This window comes from Danaus plexippus (assembly GCF_018135715.1).
Source record: "Danaus plexippus chromosome 13 unlocalized genomic scaffold, MEX_DaPlex mxdp_15, whole genome shotgun sequence".
In the NCBI taxonomy this organism is placed as follows: Eukaryota; Metazoa; Arthropoda; class Insecta; order Lepidoptera; family Nymphalidae; genus Danaus; species Danaus plexippus.
Genome location: NW_026869849.1, coordinates 3,054,618 through 3,073,899, shown reverse-complemented (window position 1 = coordinate 3,073,899; position 19,282 = coordinate 3,054,618). Strand labels below are relative to the sequence as shown.

General features: G+C 30.7%; 1 protein-coding gene and 1 long non-coding RNA gene across 3 annotated transcripts in view; one reads left to right on the top strand and one right to left on the bottom strand.

Moving 5' to 3' along the window:
* The window catches only part of LOC133320186 (uncharacterized), a 29,067-nt gene that overhangs the window by 3,754 nt on the left and 6,031 nt on the right, over positions 1-19,282 (bottom strand). Inside the window, exon 1 of one of the 2 annotated variants that reach the window (XR_009753627.1) lies at positions 9,205-9,328. The exons of the other annotated variant lie outside the window; for it this stretch is intronic. This is a non-coding gene — a long non-coding RNA (uncharacterized LOC133320186). Of the gene's footprint in view, positions 1-9,204; positions 9,329-19,282 lie in introns of those variants that run through there. 2 annotated transcript variants of the gene reach the window in all.
* Positions 6,411-19,282, top strand: part of LOC116770307 (dual oxidase maturation factor 2) — a 40,068-nt gene continuing 27,196 nt past the window's right edge. The window contains exons 1-2 of the mRNA XM_032661726.2: positions 6,411-6,548; positions 11,494-11,640. The gene's annotated coding sequence lies outside the window, so the exon portion shown is untranslated. The remainder of the gene's footprint in view (positions 6,549-11,493; positions 11,641-19,282) is intronic.

Here is a 19,282-nt window from a genome sequence, read left to right as displayed (position 1 = left end):
ATACGATTATACGTAGCCTGTTAGGTCTAAGTTGTATATTAGGTAAACAATACGTACAAATAAATTAAAAGTGAATGTTGCCCATCAAATACAATAAGGGAAATAATTAAAATGTTGTAAATACTCTGTATGTGTGTACACAATACTCGGTACTCACAATAAGGTGATCTGTTTGACCTTCTTTTTGTATTGATGGTTATCATACGGTTCTTCACTTAGTTATATATTTACGAAACACGATTTTTTTTAAATCATTTATATCGTTTCAGTAATCTTTATAAGTACATATGTGAATTGTAAAATATAAGTATCTAAACAATACAAGATAATTGAATACGTATTTCTTCCATTGAAGGGATAGATATCAATAAAAAGATTATTTTATAAATATAAAAATTGACTTATACAAAGAAATTATATGAGACACTTCAAACCATTACGTTTGACATAAATTTATTAATAATAATAAAACATCGGTAGCATTGAGAGAAAGTTCAAATAAAACTATGGTTTTCGGAATTATTGAATGTTCAAGACGAAGGGGAAGTAATTTTTAGGAATTTTCTACTTGTAAGAAACGAAACAAGCTTGAGTGAAACTTATTTCAGACACATATGTATATTTCATTTATACCAACTAACAGAATTTACAAAAATGTGTGTGTTGAAAGCTATGGGAACCTTGACAGCACCCTGTACAAACGATGACTGACATTTGATTTCCTAATTTCTTCACATGCCTTACGAAAGTTCATGACACGGTTTTGTCCAAATTTCTATGACAAAACATGTTTAGTGACTTATCCTAATTGTATTTTATATGTCCGTAAAAATATAAGAGAACCCTCTTCTAGAACATTCCACAACAAATGACTAATATAGTCATAGCCTGAGTTAAACATACGTAAATTATCGTTTTAACACTTTTTTTAAACCGTGGCTTCTTGCGCACTGGTTTAAACAGTTTAAATTAAAATCATTGTCACAGTTTTTGACATAAAATTATTGTTAGACTTACAGTGGAGCATTTTTTCTACTCAATTTTATAATCCCTTCTACTTGTATGTTATAATAAGCGGTGTGTACACTCGAGAACACCATTCTTCATTATGAAACACTACATTTTGTATAAAAGTTATTTTCGGAATGTGTTATAAAATTCTGTACCAATGCTTTGAATATTTGAAATATGTATATTTAAACTTACTCCTTATAAATTATTTAAAAACTAACGAAAGTATCGAATATTGAGGTATATACAGGGCTATACTTGTGTATTGGTAGGTATATAAATAAAAAACTATATTTATATACTGAGATACAAACTTACCTATTTTGTCATTTGAAAATTTGGTGTCCGCAACAAAATTAGTATCGGTTAGGTTACAAACCACAAGCAAGTTTATTATCACAAATTGATAATTATTTTTTGATAGCTACAATTTAAAGTTCTTAAACTTAGCCGTTACTTGTGTTTACATGGCATTGCTTTCACCAAATTTCATTATTCTAGGTCAACAGGAAGTATTTTAATTTTGAACTTTTAAATATCTTCTAAACGTAGTTATATATGAAATAAATTTAATATAAATATTACTCTATTTAGATTGCCTTGACTTAGAACTTTAAAAAATCATTCAATACTCAGTACAACATTACGCATTAATACACAGGTACACTACTTACCGAGCGTTAATAATTTTTCAATTCTAAATCTTCACACATTATATTATTAATGTAGGTAATTGAACGAACAACTCTCCCTATCTGTGTTAACAATGCCAACTTAAACTAACCATATTGATCAAAAACTGTTGTAATTAATTTCAGCTCAAAACCTCGATAGTACTACAAACGGCAAACCTTCCGTTTGTAACGATTGTTAAAGTTAAACAGTAATTATAATATTTAAAGACGAATCTAATAATTACTTTCACTTTTATTGAATTACTTTAACCACGTTAAAAGTAACTGCATGCTAAAAGTGAAATGCTCACAATACTTACATAATGAATACTCATGTTCAGTAATCCTTTTAAATTGTATGGAGAACAACTTGCGTGATGGTTCTATACGTATATTACATCACTTGTAAGCAACAAAATCGGTCATTTGGTGACATTATACTAATGCTTTATTAATCACGGTATTCAAATTAAATTTACTAACTCGTGACATAGTAGACTATATATATCTTCTAGAGAAGAATCCCCTAATTTCAAAACTGCAGTAGCAGAATGGGTTAAAGGATAAATCACTATCACTATATTTCTGATGAGAAAAATGATATTAAGAACAATTTTTTTATAAAAATCAATAAAAAGTAGTTTTTCGAATAAAGTATTTTTAATCACATAATCTAAAATTTTTCAGTGACTTGCCTCATAAATTTCTTTCTTCTTCTATAATCTAGTTCAATCGTTACCATTACTTCTAACATTTTATGTAAGTAATCCTGAATGATACAATAACACTCTTAACAGCTGGTAAAGTCCAAATACTTAAAACTGAAGCTGAAAAAAGGTAGTTAGTTATTTTTGATAATGAAGATCATACCGTAATCCGTCAGCTGTCATTTTTTTTTCTTTTTTTTTTGGTATTCAATACCGTTGACCTTACCAATGGCGGCAAATTTAAATCTTGCATTAAACTTGACACTCTCTATATTAAATAATGGAATATATTTAAGATATTTTTTAGGTATGGCAATTTAATTAGATTCTTTTTTAGCGAAATACCTGATCTTTAGAAAACAATGAAATACTTTTCCTAATATAATTGCCGTAGTAGAAATATTAGTGACTGTTCAAATTATTTTACATCGTATCTGTTTAATAACAATCCTTAAAGAACAAACAAACGTTCATCGTTCCTAAGAATATAGTAATCGAAGTAAATTTTCTTGTTGGTAGGCCGAAGCGACCTCTTGATCTTAAAGCCATTACTTTCAATAGTTCAATGTATATACACACCAAAAGACTAAACAAAACGTATGTATACATACGTACAAATAGTTTTCTTATTAATTTTAGAGTTCTAGTATTTAATTTTAGATATATTTTAAATGTAAGAAATGAAAAAAGAGGACAATAAAAATATCGCTAAAACTTTAACTTTACTGTACATTTGTCGGAATCCGACCGCGGAAACTACGATAATTATATAGAAACGTAAAATTCATGACATCCATTTATTTAAGCGAACTGAAAACATACATTTAAAAGATATTTTTAAAACAATTTCGTAGACGTCATAAGGATCGCGGAAGACAGTTGCGTTGTTTAAGTTACCTTCTTTATAAACGCATATTTTATTGCAATAAACGAAGCATCCTCAAGGATTGGGCTGAAGGACAATATTTTTATTTTATCTGCAAAGATCATTTTATCATCAATATTGGAAATTTTAAATTGAATAATTAGATCATCAATTGGAATGTATATTTTTATAGCTTTTATTTATGGATACAAACTGATATAGTTGCTGTTTTATGGCTTTCATTGGATGTTGGCTATTTGGTCTTATAAATAAGTATGTTAAATAAAGGAAATAAATGTCTTTAACTACTAAGCCATAAAAATTATAAATTTTACATTAGTGTCGTAAAATTTTCTTCAAAATCTTAAGCTATTTTCATATAGTGTTTTTTTTTAAACTTTAAGTCAAACTCTTAATTGATAACTTATTACTTATATCATGGGATCAGAAATTTGATCAGAAATTATATACAACAGATGAAATATACTTTATCCTGTTAAAAATAACTATTCTAAGGTAACTATAGCAAAACAGTATGAATACAAAAACACAGAGAATTTAAAAAACAAATAAAATGTTCTGTAGAGGCTTTTAGTTGCCTCTTTTTTTAAACTCGTCACAATACAGCTGTATTTAAGAAGATTAGATCTTCACAATGAGCGTTCTTCAACAAAGTAGCTTTAAATTCGTTTTATTAACTTAAAACTATTCGTTTGAACGTTCACAATATATGAATATCATAATAAATAACAAAAAATTTACTTTTGATATAACAAACTTCTAAGCGACTTAAAACAAACCGATCGATCGCTATATATAAGACCTTAAAGTCACGCTCTATTTACTGTACAGTTTACATAACATGTTTTATTTATCACCACTGAAGGTTACAGTTATTTCAGCTATTATATAACTGTAACCAATAGCTAAAACTGTCTAATGTCTATGTTTATTTTAGCTATCATGCGCTCGTGATTTCCTCCGTGTTGTTTCATATTATATTAATAAATTTAAAAGAACTTCGTATGTGCAAAAAAAAAATTCTTGACGCATAGAGCTTTATAAATGTCATAGATATTTAAACGAAACTAAGAGTTATATATGGCAAAAAAAAAATAAAAAATGATCGCTATATTAGTTTAGGTACAGACAAAGTGGCTAAGATATTCAAATTTAGTTGGAATACTTTCAGTAGTTTTGCAATGAAAAGCAGAAAATTTTTGAACGTAATTTTATTTATATAGATACTTCATCAATTATTTGATTTGTTCGTAAAGAACCTACGTTCACAACCTTGTACTTAGTAGTGCGACACTCAAATATATTTGTGTTTATTAATATGTTAAATAATAAAATTAATTTAAACATATTATAAATTGTCTAAAAATATGTAATATAAGCAGATTTACGCATTAACCTTTGGTTGAGATTAATTTGATAAATTTATCCTTCAAGTATCAAGTCTAATTACCACGTAAGATATTTAGTTATTATCTACAATCATTAATGAAATATCATATAAATAAAACAATATTAAAGACACATTTGTTTCTGTTCTCTGTTAATCTTATTTGTACGTCAAAATATTCTTTTCCCAATCGTAATAATTACAAAGGCTGTTTAAATCATATTTTTTATTTATGTTTTATAGAGCTACTATCTGAAAATTTAGCATAGAGAATTTAATTTATTACGAAATTATATATACTTCCCACAGAAATACTCGCAGCGACGTTGCTTACCATTTACTGATTTTTTAATTCAATGTCAACATAATACGTTTATTTCCAATAAGAAATAATTTCCAATATTAAAACCTCAAATGAACCTAGGAGGAAATAGAATTACGTATATTTTAAGTCGGTGGAAAAATTTGCTGTCACATTTTTGGCACACTACGTTCTTAAGTCCATAAATGTTTGTAGGTATAACTACAAATAAGATCTAAAGGAAAGCTAGAAACCATTTATCTGAAACATAATAATGAAACATGTGTTACATCTGAACTGAATGGATTCAGGATGATTATAAATTTATGTATGATTTGACATACGTTAACTCAATCATTCATTCACCTATCAATTAAACTATACTCTCCCATTACGCCCCTAAAAGAAGTTTTATAATGCATTTCAAAAACAATTTTTAAACAGGTTTTGCAAAATATATGAAAAAATACATGGATTTTTTCAGCAGCAATAGTGACGTCTTCGCATGTTTTGCCTAATAAATATCATGAGAATAAATGTAATTGAATAAATAATATCAATAATAAACCAAACAAATTGTGAAAAGATGCGATATTTACAGTTTCAGAACTAAAAAATTTTGAAATGTCAGTTTCGTAATAAAATAGCGTAAAATAAATCGTCAACGATCATAGAGCGGAAACGGAGAACTTTTAAAATGGAGCATTAAATTGATTAAAATGTAACATTCGTTAGGCTGCTTCTTGGACGGAAAATAATGATGTATCTATTTAAAATATACAAATAATATGGGCCATCAGTGTCCAATTTCCGCAAATCATGAATCGAACAATCAAACAGCCGTGTCTGATGATCATAACAATTATATCGTGTTTTGACAATACGAGTGTTACAGAATGTTAAATGTTAGTAGAAGCGGAAAACGATCACAGGGGCGGATCGTGTTACGCTCCGTCGCCCGTGCACTTCATAACGTAGTAAGGTAGTAAGTCTCGCATTTCCTCATTACATACTCAACTTCCAGTTAAATAATGTCTGTGATTCATACATGTAACATTGAATTTATTTTACGTAAGAAATTTTATTAGTTACTTTACTTATAGTAATCTACCTTTCGGTCCGAGCTAGTAAAATACTTAAAGTAAGTAATCACAAGTGCCTGACATTTAAATTCAATACAAATAAATGTATTAGCTTAGAGCTAACATTGATTTCTTTGAACATTTGTCTTAAAGCATGATTGTTTATTATATAACAGTTGATTACTCAGTCAACGTGCGTCGGTTTATCCCGAACCGGCGCGTTGATGAGAAAAACCAATCAAACTCGGCTAGTATTAAGAAAGCCGTTTTCGCTTGATGAGTGAAAGAAAGAAATGAACATTCGTCCCTTTCTAACTCGCTTTCGTTCCGAGGTTCAGAGGTGGGCGAAGGCGAGAGTGAACTCGCTTAGTTTTCAGTGTACGCGCATCGACGCTACTCAAGTGACCTCCGCGTCTTTGATAATCTTGTGATAGTGTTGTGTTACTATAGTTTTATGATACGGGTACAACAACGGCTACCACGTTAGCCGATCACTCAAGGTACACAATTATACTTAAACAAAAGCCCACAACGCAATGTCTACCCACGATAAGTTGACATCCTTGTCCCCAATTAAATCAATTTACAGCACTTCTCATTTGAATTATATAGTTCTTGTTGCAAATTTTAATCTAAGTCCTTAATCATTTATTGCGTCCGCGTAAACTTGAAATGCATTTTACGGTCGGCTCGGTTTCTCAATACTTAGAATATTTATTATTAAAACAGAAACTAATTATAAATACAGTGATTACTATAATTAGTGTTATATATCATTAATAAAAACAATTATTCCATATACGACATTACAAACAAGTTTTAACAAACTGCACGTCGCGGCGTGTACTTTTTAAGGTTGTCATCTTCGTTTCCCTTTGACATTAACGATTCTTACATGTGGATATCATATGTTTCAATAGTTCTGCATCGTCATCAGTTTTATTTCAAAATGTACTGGATGTTTCAAAATGCTCCAACCGCGAGTATTTTTCACGTTATCTAACGCTACTCAAACAAATTCAACTGTGAAACTAACCGATGTTGAAACTGTCATAAATTAGACAAAGCAATCAATACAATGAAGGTTTTCCTTGATAATCTTTTCAAATCCTTAATCTATGAAGTCGATTTTGCTTAATTTCGAAGTAAAAAAAAGATGAAGGTCTCATTTTTTTTGCACCAATATTACCAATAATAGATCGCAATTTAAATCTTCAATTTAGAATCTCTAAATCTCCGACACAAAGTTTTTTTTTAAAGAAAAAAAAAATCACGTTCGTATAATTTTACAATTTATCTTATCATGGTCATGCAAAAGATTACTAGTTATGCATATACATAGTGTTTATATATGATAATTGACATTTCGACAAATTACGTAAGTGCGTTGTTCTATATTAAGATTAATAAATAATTTAACGAACATAGCAAATGAATGCCGAATTGCTTAAATGTCACAATACGTGCGTGGTAAATAGTAACTGTTAAATTCGCAAAGGTTAAATTGCAAAAGTTGAATTAGCACCAACAAACAAAACAGCGCTGACTGTATAATGTACAAAAGTTGCAAACTATACGATTCGTACATCTTCCGCGTTTTAATTGCGCTTTAAAAATGCTAAAACATTCGAATTATAAATGTCGGCATAAATGAAAAAAAATATTAATATTTTTTTTATATTGTTACCTAACAATGGTTATTGGAATTTCGATACTTAAAATGATAATGAAATGTATAAAAGCGATCAATGCAATAACAATTTTTTATTATTATACGTATTTTGCTTCTGCAACAGGATCATCATAAAGTCATTATAATCAATCATAAATATACATAAATAATATTCTTTACGCAAAATCCAAGTCCATTTAGAATGTTCAGACATAGTATATACTTATGTTGTTTATATTAAAAATTTTAATATAATTTAATCTCTGAATTATAATATCCTGGTATTGATTCTTGGACGTAAAGTCGCGCTTAAAAGCTTGCATGTAACAGTTCAAAATACTGAATCCATAATAAATCTTTATAAATAGCTACAAAACGTAATAAAATTAAATCAATCAGATAAAATCTATAATTCAAGTTGCAACGTTACTCATTCGACTTGAAACTATGGTCTTGACATTTTCCCACAGCACCATCTTTATCTAAACCATTTATCCATTGCATGTACGAAAATGTATAAGTATGGAGGTATGTGGATATTATCTTATGAGACAGGATAGCACAGTATTTGAACATAGATTTATAAATGAGTTTTATTTAGACACAGCCGAGTAAGAGGAGATGCAAGAATTTGTAGATATTCTATCAAAACTAACGAAAAACAATCATTAAATAGATAAATATTATTATTGTTTGTTAAAATTATTCATATTATATTAACACTTTGCACTAAAAATTCCTGCATAATATAAAATTATGAATCACTGACCATTGATAATAATATTATTATGGCAAGATATTTTCAAATTCTATATAAAAGTGTGGAACTTGAAGGACGCGTGTGATTTTGTTTTATTAAGAGAAACATTTATTTTTGTTTAAATGTTGAAAGATTTATTCGTTCCCTTTCTATAAAAATTAAAATAAAGATTATTTTTTGCTTTTATTTTGACGTCTTTGAATTTTTTAATAGGAATTTTATTTAACCAGTATCTTAACGAAGTCTTAAGCGAACTATGATTAAAGTATTTCGACCATCATTAATTATATGAAAAATAAATGTCATTTGATTAACATATATAAGAATATTGATTAAAAATCAATTAGAAATCAATATTTTTATGGCATATTTACACTATATTCTTTAATCATTCGTCTCATCAAATCAATATTAAATATTAACTGTAAGCATTACGATATTTTTGTATCTCTTAAAATTACCTTATATTTTTTAATACAGTAACAACTTCGCAAATACATCGTTAATATTCTAAGTCCAAAAAATATTTTTTAGATTATACTCGCTCGCTCGTTAACGACCATACTGGTATTATAAATGCTAACGTATGTTTAAAGTTTAAATGATATAAAAAGCACTGGACTGATTACCACGTTTCTTAATTTACGTGCCATCAACTTTACATCATTAGTAGTAGCAGATCTTGTAGGCTCTTTTCAAATTTGGTTAGGTAGAAATCTCTCACCCTTCAGCTTGGACGATGGAGGTGAGCCTTTAAAGCGCGTTACATATTTAGATGCCCCTTAAACTCATACCTGGGTCGCAAATTCCAGACTCTGTTGAAACTTCCCTCCTTGCAACGCAATGGACCTGGCACCAATCCATTGAATGGTAAATAATTACGTCTCTGAGCCAAAGACGTGGAAGAAGAATTATATTTAATATAAATACATTCTAAGCATGCAATAAAATATAATGTAATCACGAAATTAATTTGGTTATAAGTACAATGAGTTACAGTTTCTCACGCACACCATTGTCTTTTGCAGCTAGTGGAATAGCAAATGACGTAAAGCATTGTTTCTGCCCAACCAAGTATCACTATTGCATTTGGTGATGCTACCTCGTGTGTAGCACGCTTTATAATTGCCTAATAAAAGAGACAATGTAATTGACATGAGACTTTATATTCTATGAAACCACTGTCACTGATTTTCGTTGTAATTATAAAATTATTGATGAAATTTATGTGGATGTTTAATGCTATTTTCCTTGACACTGCAATAAGACATGAACAGAACATAAAAAAAGAGAAAATGCCACTTTTATGTTATGATAACAAAACTTTTTCGAATTAATGAAGAAGTCACATTAACTACATACGAAGTATTTCGGGCAAGGCCGTCTGTGATCGATGTTTGACCACTCTTGCTCAACGTACACTTATACAGAATTACTGAGACCTGGCCAGCTGTTTCTTTTTCCTTATATCAACATTTTTTACTCTACCATCCTCATAGATAAAATACAGATTAATCATATAAGGACATAAGTAATCATCGCTTCACACATAAATAACGCGACGGTTTTAAAGTTATAATTGCACCGCCAACATTATAGTAGATATATTAGATGGACAAAAGCAATATCAGTTCTGTTTAGATTTCAAAACATTACAAATAGATCGTTTATCACGTCTGGAAATGTTATAAAAGCATTACGTTCTGAAATCGTGACAAGGCATATAACGGTACTGATATCAGAGATCCATTAGAAGTAATTACGGGGGCAATGAATAGCTTGAGCCTAATGGTGTTCCGCCGCGGGTCCTGGCAATCTGACCTTCAAGTTAAGACTTTTGCAACCCTAGACATATACTAATTGGCGCCAAAATTATGCAGTATATACATTTCAATAGGTATTTAAACAGACACCTGAGCAGTTTCATAATATAACCGAACTATAAACTAATGAAAATAATGCAACTCACCTTCCGTGGTAATAATGGCCAAACATAAAAAAGAGTATTTTAATTTTACTCGAAAATATACTCGGATTACTGAACTGTTCAATTGTCAAATACAAACATTGTACTTTCACAGCAGTAGTTCACTTATTGGTAAATCATCAACGTTGCTTGCAAAACATGTCCGCATTGAATCAAAATAATCTAAAGAGCCTTTAACGTAATTTTTACAATAAAATTCAGATATAGCTACCAATTTATATGTAAATATATTTTAATTTATACCGCTTCTTCACAATGAATAACTAATTCAGCATTTCGAGTGTCGTTATCGTATATCTATCCACTGTTGCGCCACACGTTCAGATGTTTAAGCATCTTGAATACAAATAAATCCGTAACCTCAAGACATTGTTACGGACATTTAAATTTTAAAGCAAAATTTTTAAATTCTGCCGCAGTATCAATTTTATAGATTACAGCAGTCGCGTTTTTGTAATCAACAACAGTAACATTAATTCTGCAGCGTGAACATTTTTGTACATGAACATTAAAATATAAACTTTTTAAATTTTTTTTTTTTTGAACATTATAATTAAAACGTTTGTAATCTGCAGCATTAACATTTTTATAATCCGCTGCGGTAAAATTTTCCATATTCTGCTATAGTAACATATTTGTAGTTTGCAATCAGAAACATTCAAACTCAATGTATATTTGTCACAATCTATCCAATTAATTGACATTAAAGTGAACAGTATAGTTAGTTCATGAGTCAACTGCGCAGCTGCAGAAAGAGGTTTTGCATTTGCGAAAAACTGTTGCAACAACTATACCTAGTTATTAGGAACAAAGACTAGATTAACACCCACTGGTTAAGATAAAATAAACCTTTCAATGTTTTAGACAGGTAATCATAAAAGACAAAAATCAATACTTATTGCGGCTACAACCGAAAATTAAAAGATTGCAAATAGCTTGAATCATTTCAATACAAACATTTATCTATAGTTAAATTAAGACGTATTCATCTGTAAAATTAATGAACTGTTCATATAATTTTTTCAGGTACCTATATCAAAAGACATCGTATAATGAGTACAAGTGTTGAAGTGTTTTGATCATCAGCCGGTTCAGTGTAATGTGATGAAAAGTGTTACACCGTTGCGTGGAAATGAAAAGGGAAAAGTACAGGAAGAGGATTTATGCATTTCGGTGAGTAATATATTATGTAATATATCATATTTTTAATGATAAGGATTTTGATAAACATAATGCTTATTTCTTCATTCAGCTGCTGCAGTCAAATCAGAATATATTTATTTGGTATGCTATAAGTAAAAGACGTTACTTTAAAGGTAAACTATTTTTTTTAATCCGTTTCGTAATTTCAGAGACACATATCAATCTTTACGTGATTTAATCCAAATACTGGAATCTATTGATAATTTACATATATTTGAAGTTCGAAAAATTCCTTTCAAAGACCTTTGATTACTAGCCAATATTACATTCAAAAAATGTTTTAATAGAGCTATTATTCAGTGAGCACTGATGAAACCTAATATGATCATAAATACTATTACAATTAAAAATAAACAAAATATTACTTTTGAATTTAGATTCTGATATTTTTATAAGATGATTTATTGTATTCTCTTATTTTATTGCCAAAATATAATTAAATATTTAGTGATATTAAAATGGAATAGGGTGCTAAAGAGAATCGAAGTAAATGTTTTAGTATTTAGCCAAATATAACTTTTAGATCCCCCATACCATTAATATATTATTAGTCAAATGTTTGTGTACTAGGCTATTGATAGGTACAGTCTGACCTCCTCTATTTGTGACTGATAAAGGTCTGGCTATCCACATAGGATTAGCACGGCAAAAGCAATCAAATCAGTACGGAAAGAATTATAAAAATAAAAAAATATGTCAGGACTTGGAGTTAGCACCTAGAATCATATTGGCTATTTTAAAAATGGGCTTGTGACCTGCAAAAGCGGACTAGTCATTTCCTAAATGATAATCTTAAAAAAGAATATAGTACTTTGACCAAAACAGTTATTTAAGAGGTACGCAAATGTTAGTCACAGAAAAAAATGTATTTACGCATGACAACATTTTTAGCCCTTAACAACAAGAATGCAATAACCAAGAATTGCCCATTATGCAACCTGAACGTACGTCCCTTCATCATCAGAGTGTTAGTAATAAATTATATTTTGTCACACTTGCATAAAATATTGGATAGTAACAATATTGCTAAGTTTTATTATTATAATATACATTTTCAAACAACATAAGGTCTTTAAAAAAATTATAAAATAATTAGTAATTCATCAATAAAACTGTATATTTCTTTAATCATAACATCGTTTGTGAATTGATTCAAACATTTGATATTCTTGGTTTTCTAACGAATTTCATATTAATTTTATTAAAATTAAATGTACAAGTGATATGTATTTTCTTGTACGTACAAAAACTTTACAAACACAAAAATATATATATATAATTGTGACGGATCTCTGTTTTCTGATACACGGTAAGACGCAATACAATCAGCTGTTTTATGGTGATATAATTGTGGTGGTGACGTAAATTCAGGTAAGAGTACGAGGTGAAAGTGTCAATGGACCGGCTTCCAGCATGGGTTGTTATGCTTGTGCGAAAAGTAAAATCTTTTAACTTATTTTTAGACGAACAACGTGTTAGTATTCATACTACCTGAGAGCCGATAGATAAATGACTTATCCATAAACTGTTACAGTAATTATAAATCGGATTACATGCTTCGTTAAATATTTGTAATACAAAACCAAAACAGAAAAAACAAAAAATCTTTAATTAGACTTCTCACCCAATGACCCACTAAACTGCTGAGCCAAAGTTCGGCATCCACTTCAAATGTTTTATAATTGTGCAATGGTATTTTTCCACGGCACTGTTTTTGTCTTTTTTAGGCCTAAACGTTTAAGAACCTTGTTATCATTTTGTTAAGTGTTTGTCTTTAAAAATTCTAATATTAAAAGGTAAAAACTAGCTTGAATATCTTAAAAAGCTGTCATTTTAAACAAATACATTAAGTAAAATAAATAGAGTGGGTAAAGAGAAATATTCAGAGAGAAAACATTAAAAGTAATCACACTTTAAGTCCTTTGCATGTGCAAAATGTTAAAGAAAGCTAGCTTTCTACTGACGTAGCGTTGCCCAACACAACGGCAAGGTCGGCTTTGTTGACAACTTTGCTATATTTTTGCAGTCTGTGGTCATGACCGTAAATGTTAATGCTTACATCAACATCAAGGCAAAGCTATGACTTGATATTTAACGATGGAATAAGCTCTGATTACAATTCAATTTACTATGAACGGAATGGCTAAAAACGTGTGGAATATATTCAAGGAAATTGAATTTCTTCCTCAAACTTCAGCTCAACCACCGGCAGATTAACCAGCGTGTAAAAGTCTATTAACATAAAGATGGTAAACTGCTACCTTGTACGTCACAAAAGTAAAATTTCTAAAAAATATGTGCTAACTTTCAGTGTATAATGTCTGTGTTAGCGTCCTAGAAATAAACAATTCTGTATTGGAACTAAACTGGCAAGATTAACTCAAGATGTTTGCAGGATAACAATGTTTTATAATTAAAGTAAAATGAATATGAATGCTATTTTATTGTTAATGTTTACACTATTTTTAAAGAATTAATTTGATGACATTAGTAAAATAAAACAAAACTTAAAAATATCTATACACTAGTTTAAACTGAATATAAAGATTAATTCAACGGGTAATACTGATTAGATTATTTTAATATTGAATAAAATCTTTCGATTATAGTTAAGATTATTTATCTTTCTGATTAATGCTATTGTCTCAGTTGATTTGGCAAAGGTCAGCTTCAGTACCTCTCGAAGCAAACAACTTAGTGCATGTGAGATGAGAAACACGATAACCCCAACAACTTTGGTCGCTCACGGTTTTTGTGAGTTAAGAAACCTTTGCGTCTCCAATATTAGACCGTTGACCGAATCGAGTGGTTCAAAAATAACAATAAAATAAACAAAATATAACTGTAAATTTTCAATAAAGTATTTTTTCACAAGTCTTCACAGGTAAACTAACTACGGAGCGTTTCTATTTTTCGTTTATAAACCTAGGTTGAATCTATCACGTGCGATGAAATTTTTTCGTAAACTTGCTTATGTGCCCTTCCACAATCTAAGTAAAAATACTGATGCCATACTCTTTGCACGAAGAACGTTAATTATATAGAGTAGCAACTACATACCAGAGGTTCCAAGAAAACTACGAAACTTACTCATATACATATACTCATATGTCGATTCAACACGAGCTAATGTTATTCGCGCTAAAATGGTATATATAACTTTCCAACAGTAGTTAGTGATATAATCGCGTCATATTACTCAAAATTAAAGTTTTCTATAATAACTAAACAAGGCGTTTTAAAATCTTTTAGATATAATGTAGGACTATTTCAGGGCTGTTGTTTGTCTCCAATAATATTTAATATTGTCATTAATATTTTAGTAGATAAACTAATAAGCAACGAGAAAAAATGGGGATATCGGTTCAAGTTCAATGACAAATACACAGAATCCATCTTAACCTTCGCTGACGATCTCGCAATACTGACACGTAACCCCAAACACTGTCGAGTTCTATTGGATGAGGCGGATAAATTCTGTGAGTGGACGGATGGATTGAGAACAAAACCAAATAAATGTCACTGACTGTGTCTCAGTAGGCGAAATACAAAATATACCTCATACGATCCAGGATTATCGTTAGGCGGTCAATGCATTTTCTGCGGTTACGAAAATTACTCCTCTTAAATTTCTCGGTCGTAATATAGATAATATAGGTCGTGCTCCATCTTTAGAAATAATAGTAGATAGCTTTTTGAACGATCTTAACAAGGTCTATAACCAACCGATGAGTAACGTCAAAAAAGCTTTGACCTACGGTAATTATCTAGTATCACGTTTGAATTGGCTTTTCCTTGTCTATTATTGTAGTAAGACCCTTCTGTCAAAATTAGATGCAAGCATCGTAAAGGTTTTGAAGTTGTGGCTCGGGCTCGCACTATCGGCTGACTCGTCAGCATTATTCAGGGATCGAAATAATTTTGGGATGTATCTAAAAAGGCCATCGGAGCTCTATAAACACCTAAGAGTTTCCAAGAGACATATCCTTGGGAAATCCCAGGATGACGTTATTACATCGCTCTCAAAAGACAAAGATGCCCTAGAGCTAGAATCGAGACTTCAATTCCACAAACAGTTTATTATAGGAGCACAAAGTAATAGAGAAGGGTTAGGATCAAGTAGGAAGGCCGAAAATAAGAATATATTAAAGACCTTTATTCGGCGAGACGAGAATTCTAAATATAAGATCCAGGCAATGAGCTTAGAAATGCAGAATGAGTGGCTACAAATAGGAGATTTTTGCATTCCATCAGCACTAAAATGGAGCACTTTAATTAATGATTGGTCGCCAGCACTGCTAAAAATTTATCTCAATGCGTTCCAGATTACTCTCCCAGATCAAAGGAATTTAGTAAGATGGGGCAAGGGTACCGAAAAAACTTGCTACAGTTGCGGAGAGGCAGTTGGAACTGCTAAGCATTTGCTGGTGGGATGTAGGGTACTCCTAGATAGCGGTCAGTACTCGCGTCGTCACGATAGGGTTTTAGAAATCAGACGTGAAACGGTTAGTCTACCAGTAGCAAGACCGGAAAAAGAAATAACCACAAACCAACGATCAATAGGTTTTGTGAGAGAAGGCACTAGGGCTACAAAATCAAACGTCAAGCAATACTCTATTATTAAAGCGGCTTCGGATTGGACTGTAATGATGGATACGTATGAGAAGCAATATAGAATCCCAGAGGATATTTGTACGTCGGCCTCCAGACCGGACATATTTTTATATTCGCGAATTTTAAAGCGCGTTGTACTAATAGAGCTCACGGTTCCTTGGGAAACCAACATCCCCAAAGACCATGCCATCAAAGTCAACAAGTATTACGAGCCCTAACGAACTCACCAAGAAAATATTCGTTGTAAATTTGTACACGGTAGAAGTAGGAGCGAGAGGTATAACAGCCAAATCTCTCTACAACCTGCTCAAAGACTTAGGCCTGTCAAGAACTAACATCAGTTCATTCTTGGAACGTGCGTCGAAGGCAGCCCTACCAAGCTCGTTTCAAATTTGATTAGGCAGAGAGAGAAGCTTGGACAGTGGACGTGAGAGCTTAACGCACGTTAGATAGGGGCCCCTTAAACCTACACATGGGTCGCAAGTTCCAGGCACTATTGAAGCTCTTCTCCCAGCAACGCGATGGACCCGGCACCCGCACGGTGAATCCATGGGATGCTCAGAGGTTTCGTATCTAATAAGAATTACATATTAAAACTTTTAACCTATACCTAAGACTACAATTGCCCCGATGTTAGGATAGCAATCCCAGTCCATTGCTTGTGCGGTATCAGGAATCTCCTGGTTCACACGGCTTGGTACTCGTTCCGCGAAGTCACTCATAATATGATATTTTATCCATACAACGATGTTACCCCGCCGATGTTCATTTATTTTTTAATATGTTGCGCGGACGTAACACACTTAAAAATATTTAGTAAGTAACAAATTGTTTAACTTATATTTTACCGTATGTATCGTCATCGTGGATATAGAACTGACTAATTTAAAGTTATAAAAATCAAAGTTATATCTGTTCATTAATTTATATAAGAATATATGTATATCGGTATACATCAAAATTATAATCTATAAATATTTTATAGAATTCTAATTACCCCATTGACGATTAATGAAGCGATGAGATATAATTGGTACGTGACCTTATCACACAAGATGCTTTAATTCTATAGAACGTAATTGATGAATCTATTTCCTAAAGTATAATTTTAAAAATTCCCTCGACTCCATGCTCAAGTTGGATTCTATTAATATTAAAATGATAAAAGTTTTTGAAGATGAATGGATGTATGAAAGCTAGGAGGTTTATTACTCTTTCAAGCAAGAACTATTTCACGGATTTTGATGAAATTACAGTAATATAGCTTGCGTACGACGATAAGAAACAGGTTATAATTTATCCCAATTTCAATTTATTTACCGCAGCATCAAAGCATGTGTGTATAAAGTTATGTGATGTTGACTATATTTTAACACAATATATTTCTATCTGAGCCTAATACAGAAATCAACGCTAACGAAGTCGCGGGCAAAGACTACCAGTATCATAGATAATCTTCTAAATCAAGGATGTATTTTCTTCCAGTCAAAATTATTCAACTATTATAAACATTACATAAAATTTCTATTAAATTAAAATTCTGTTTGAATATATATAAAAAAAATCACATTTTCTATAGACCTTAACCAAACTTTGGTTGAATTCTTCGAGTTTGATGTTAGGATTTGAATTTCACCTTCCTAAGTTATTATATTGCTGTGGTTTTTTTTTTTAATTGTTCTAATCTTTTGAAGAAATGAAAGTTTCGATGTAAAATCTTATATAAAAGTTAATGACCATTATTCTAGAGTTCCGTATCTAGATGACGTCATTCAACCAACAATTATACTAAGATGTATCGGTTCGAATATAATAAATCACAATAAAAAGGAACATTCAAAATGTTATAGGTAAAAACAAATTTAAATATTAAAAGAGCTCAGTAATCTTCAAAGGTCTGCTAATGATAGGGCTTATTATGATTACATCTAAAGGTTGAATCTCAAGCCTCGTTTCCACCTTGAGCAGTCTCCTCGGTAATCGCTGTACCGCGATCGTCCGCATAGGAAGTGTCATGCATAACAATATCCCATATAATTTCTGTTCACGCAAATCTTAATCATCCGCTTAATGACACCAAACACCTGAGGCCGAATACATGAGTTTTAAAGTGCTTCTCAATAAACGCAATGAAATTCATTTTTATATCAAGGATGATAAAACAAAAAAACCTTTTTAAATTGAATTCAAAAAGATATAAACGATTAGTTACTAAGATCATGTCTTTATGTTTATATATACGTCAATCAGTCTTACGTGTTCAGGAATTGCAGGGATTTTTTTTTTCAAAACTATACAGTAAAATAGCAAATTTATCTGAATAATATATTGATTTATATTGTATATGAGTTAAATATGCCATAACAACTAAATGTGCAGTGGTAATATGATAATAGTGTATTATATTCTTTTATATTTTTAATGTTAGTTTCAAACGATGAAATTATTAAAGCCACGATGAGAAAATCGCGCTTTTGCAGATTCCCTCATCCGAGCACCTAAATAAAATAAAAATTCTAATCAAAAGTATTACTTTAGACAAAAGAGTATGTGAATACAATTATTCCATATTTGTAAAACAAAATACGTCCTATAAATAAATTATATGATGTAAATTATCCCCTTTGTAGTCTTAAGTAACAGTAACAAGAGACTCAAATGTACTATTTGTTATGTGACCTCGTGTTTATCTAGATCAGATTATTGGCAAAACCTTGGAATACAACTGTATGCTTAACCCAAGTTTGCATTAACACTACATACGGAACGTTAATAGTTTTTAATAATTTTTTAATCTCGAATCTTCATTATTCATTCATTGAGAAACGTTAAACGCTACGTTTGAAGTGCAACTGCGTGCAGACTTATGCTAAGCCTATGGAACGTTCATTCAATGAATATGTATAGTCATATAAGGGGTTTTCCAATAGGGACGCTTGAACTTTGACAGCTGATTGCGGCCATGTTGTTTGAGTGACAGCTGTCAAATGCAGTGTGT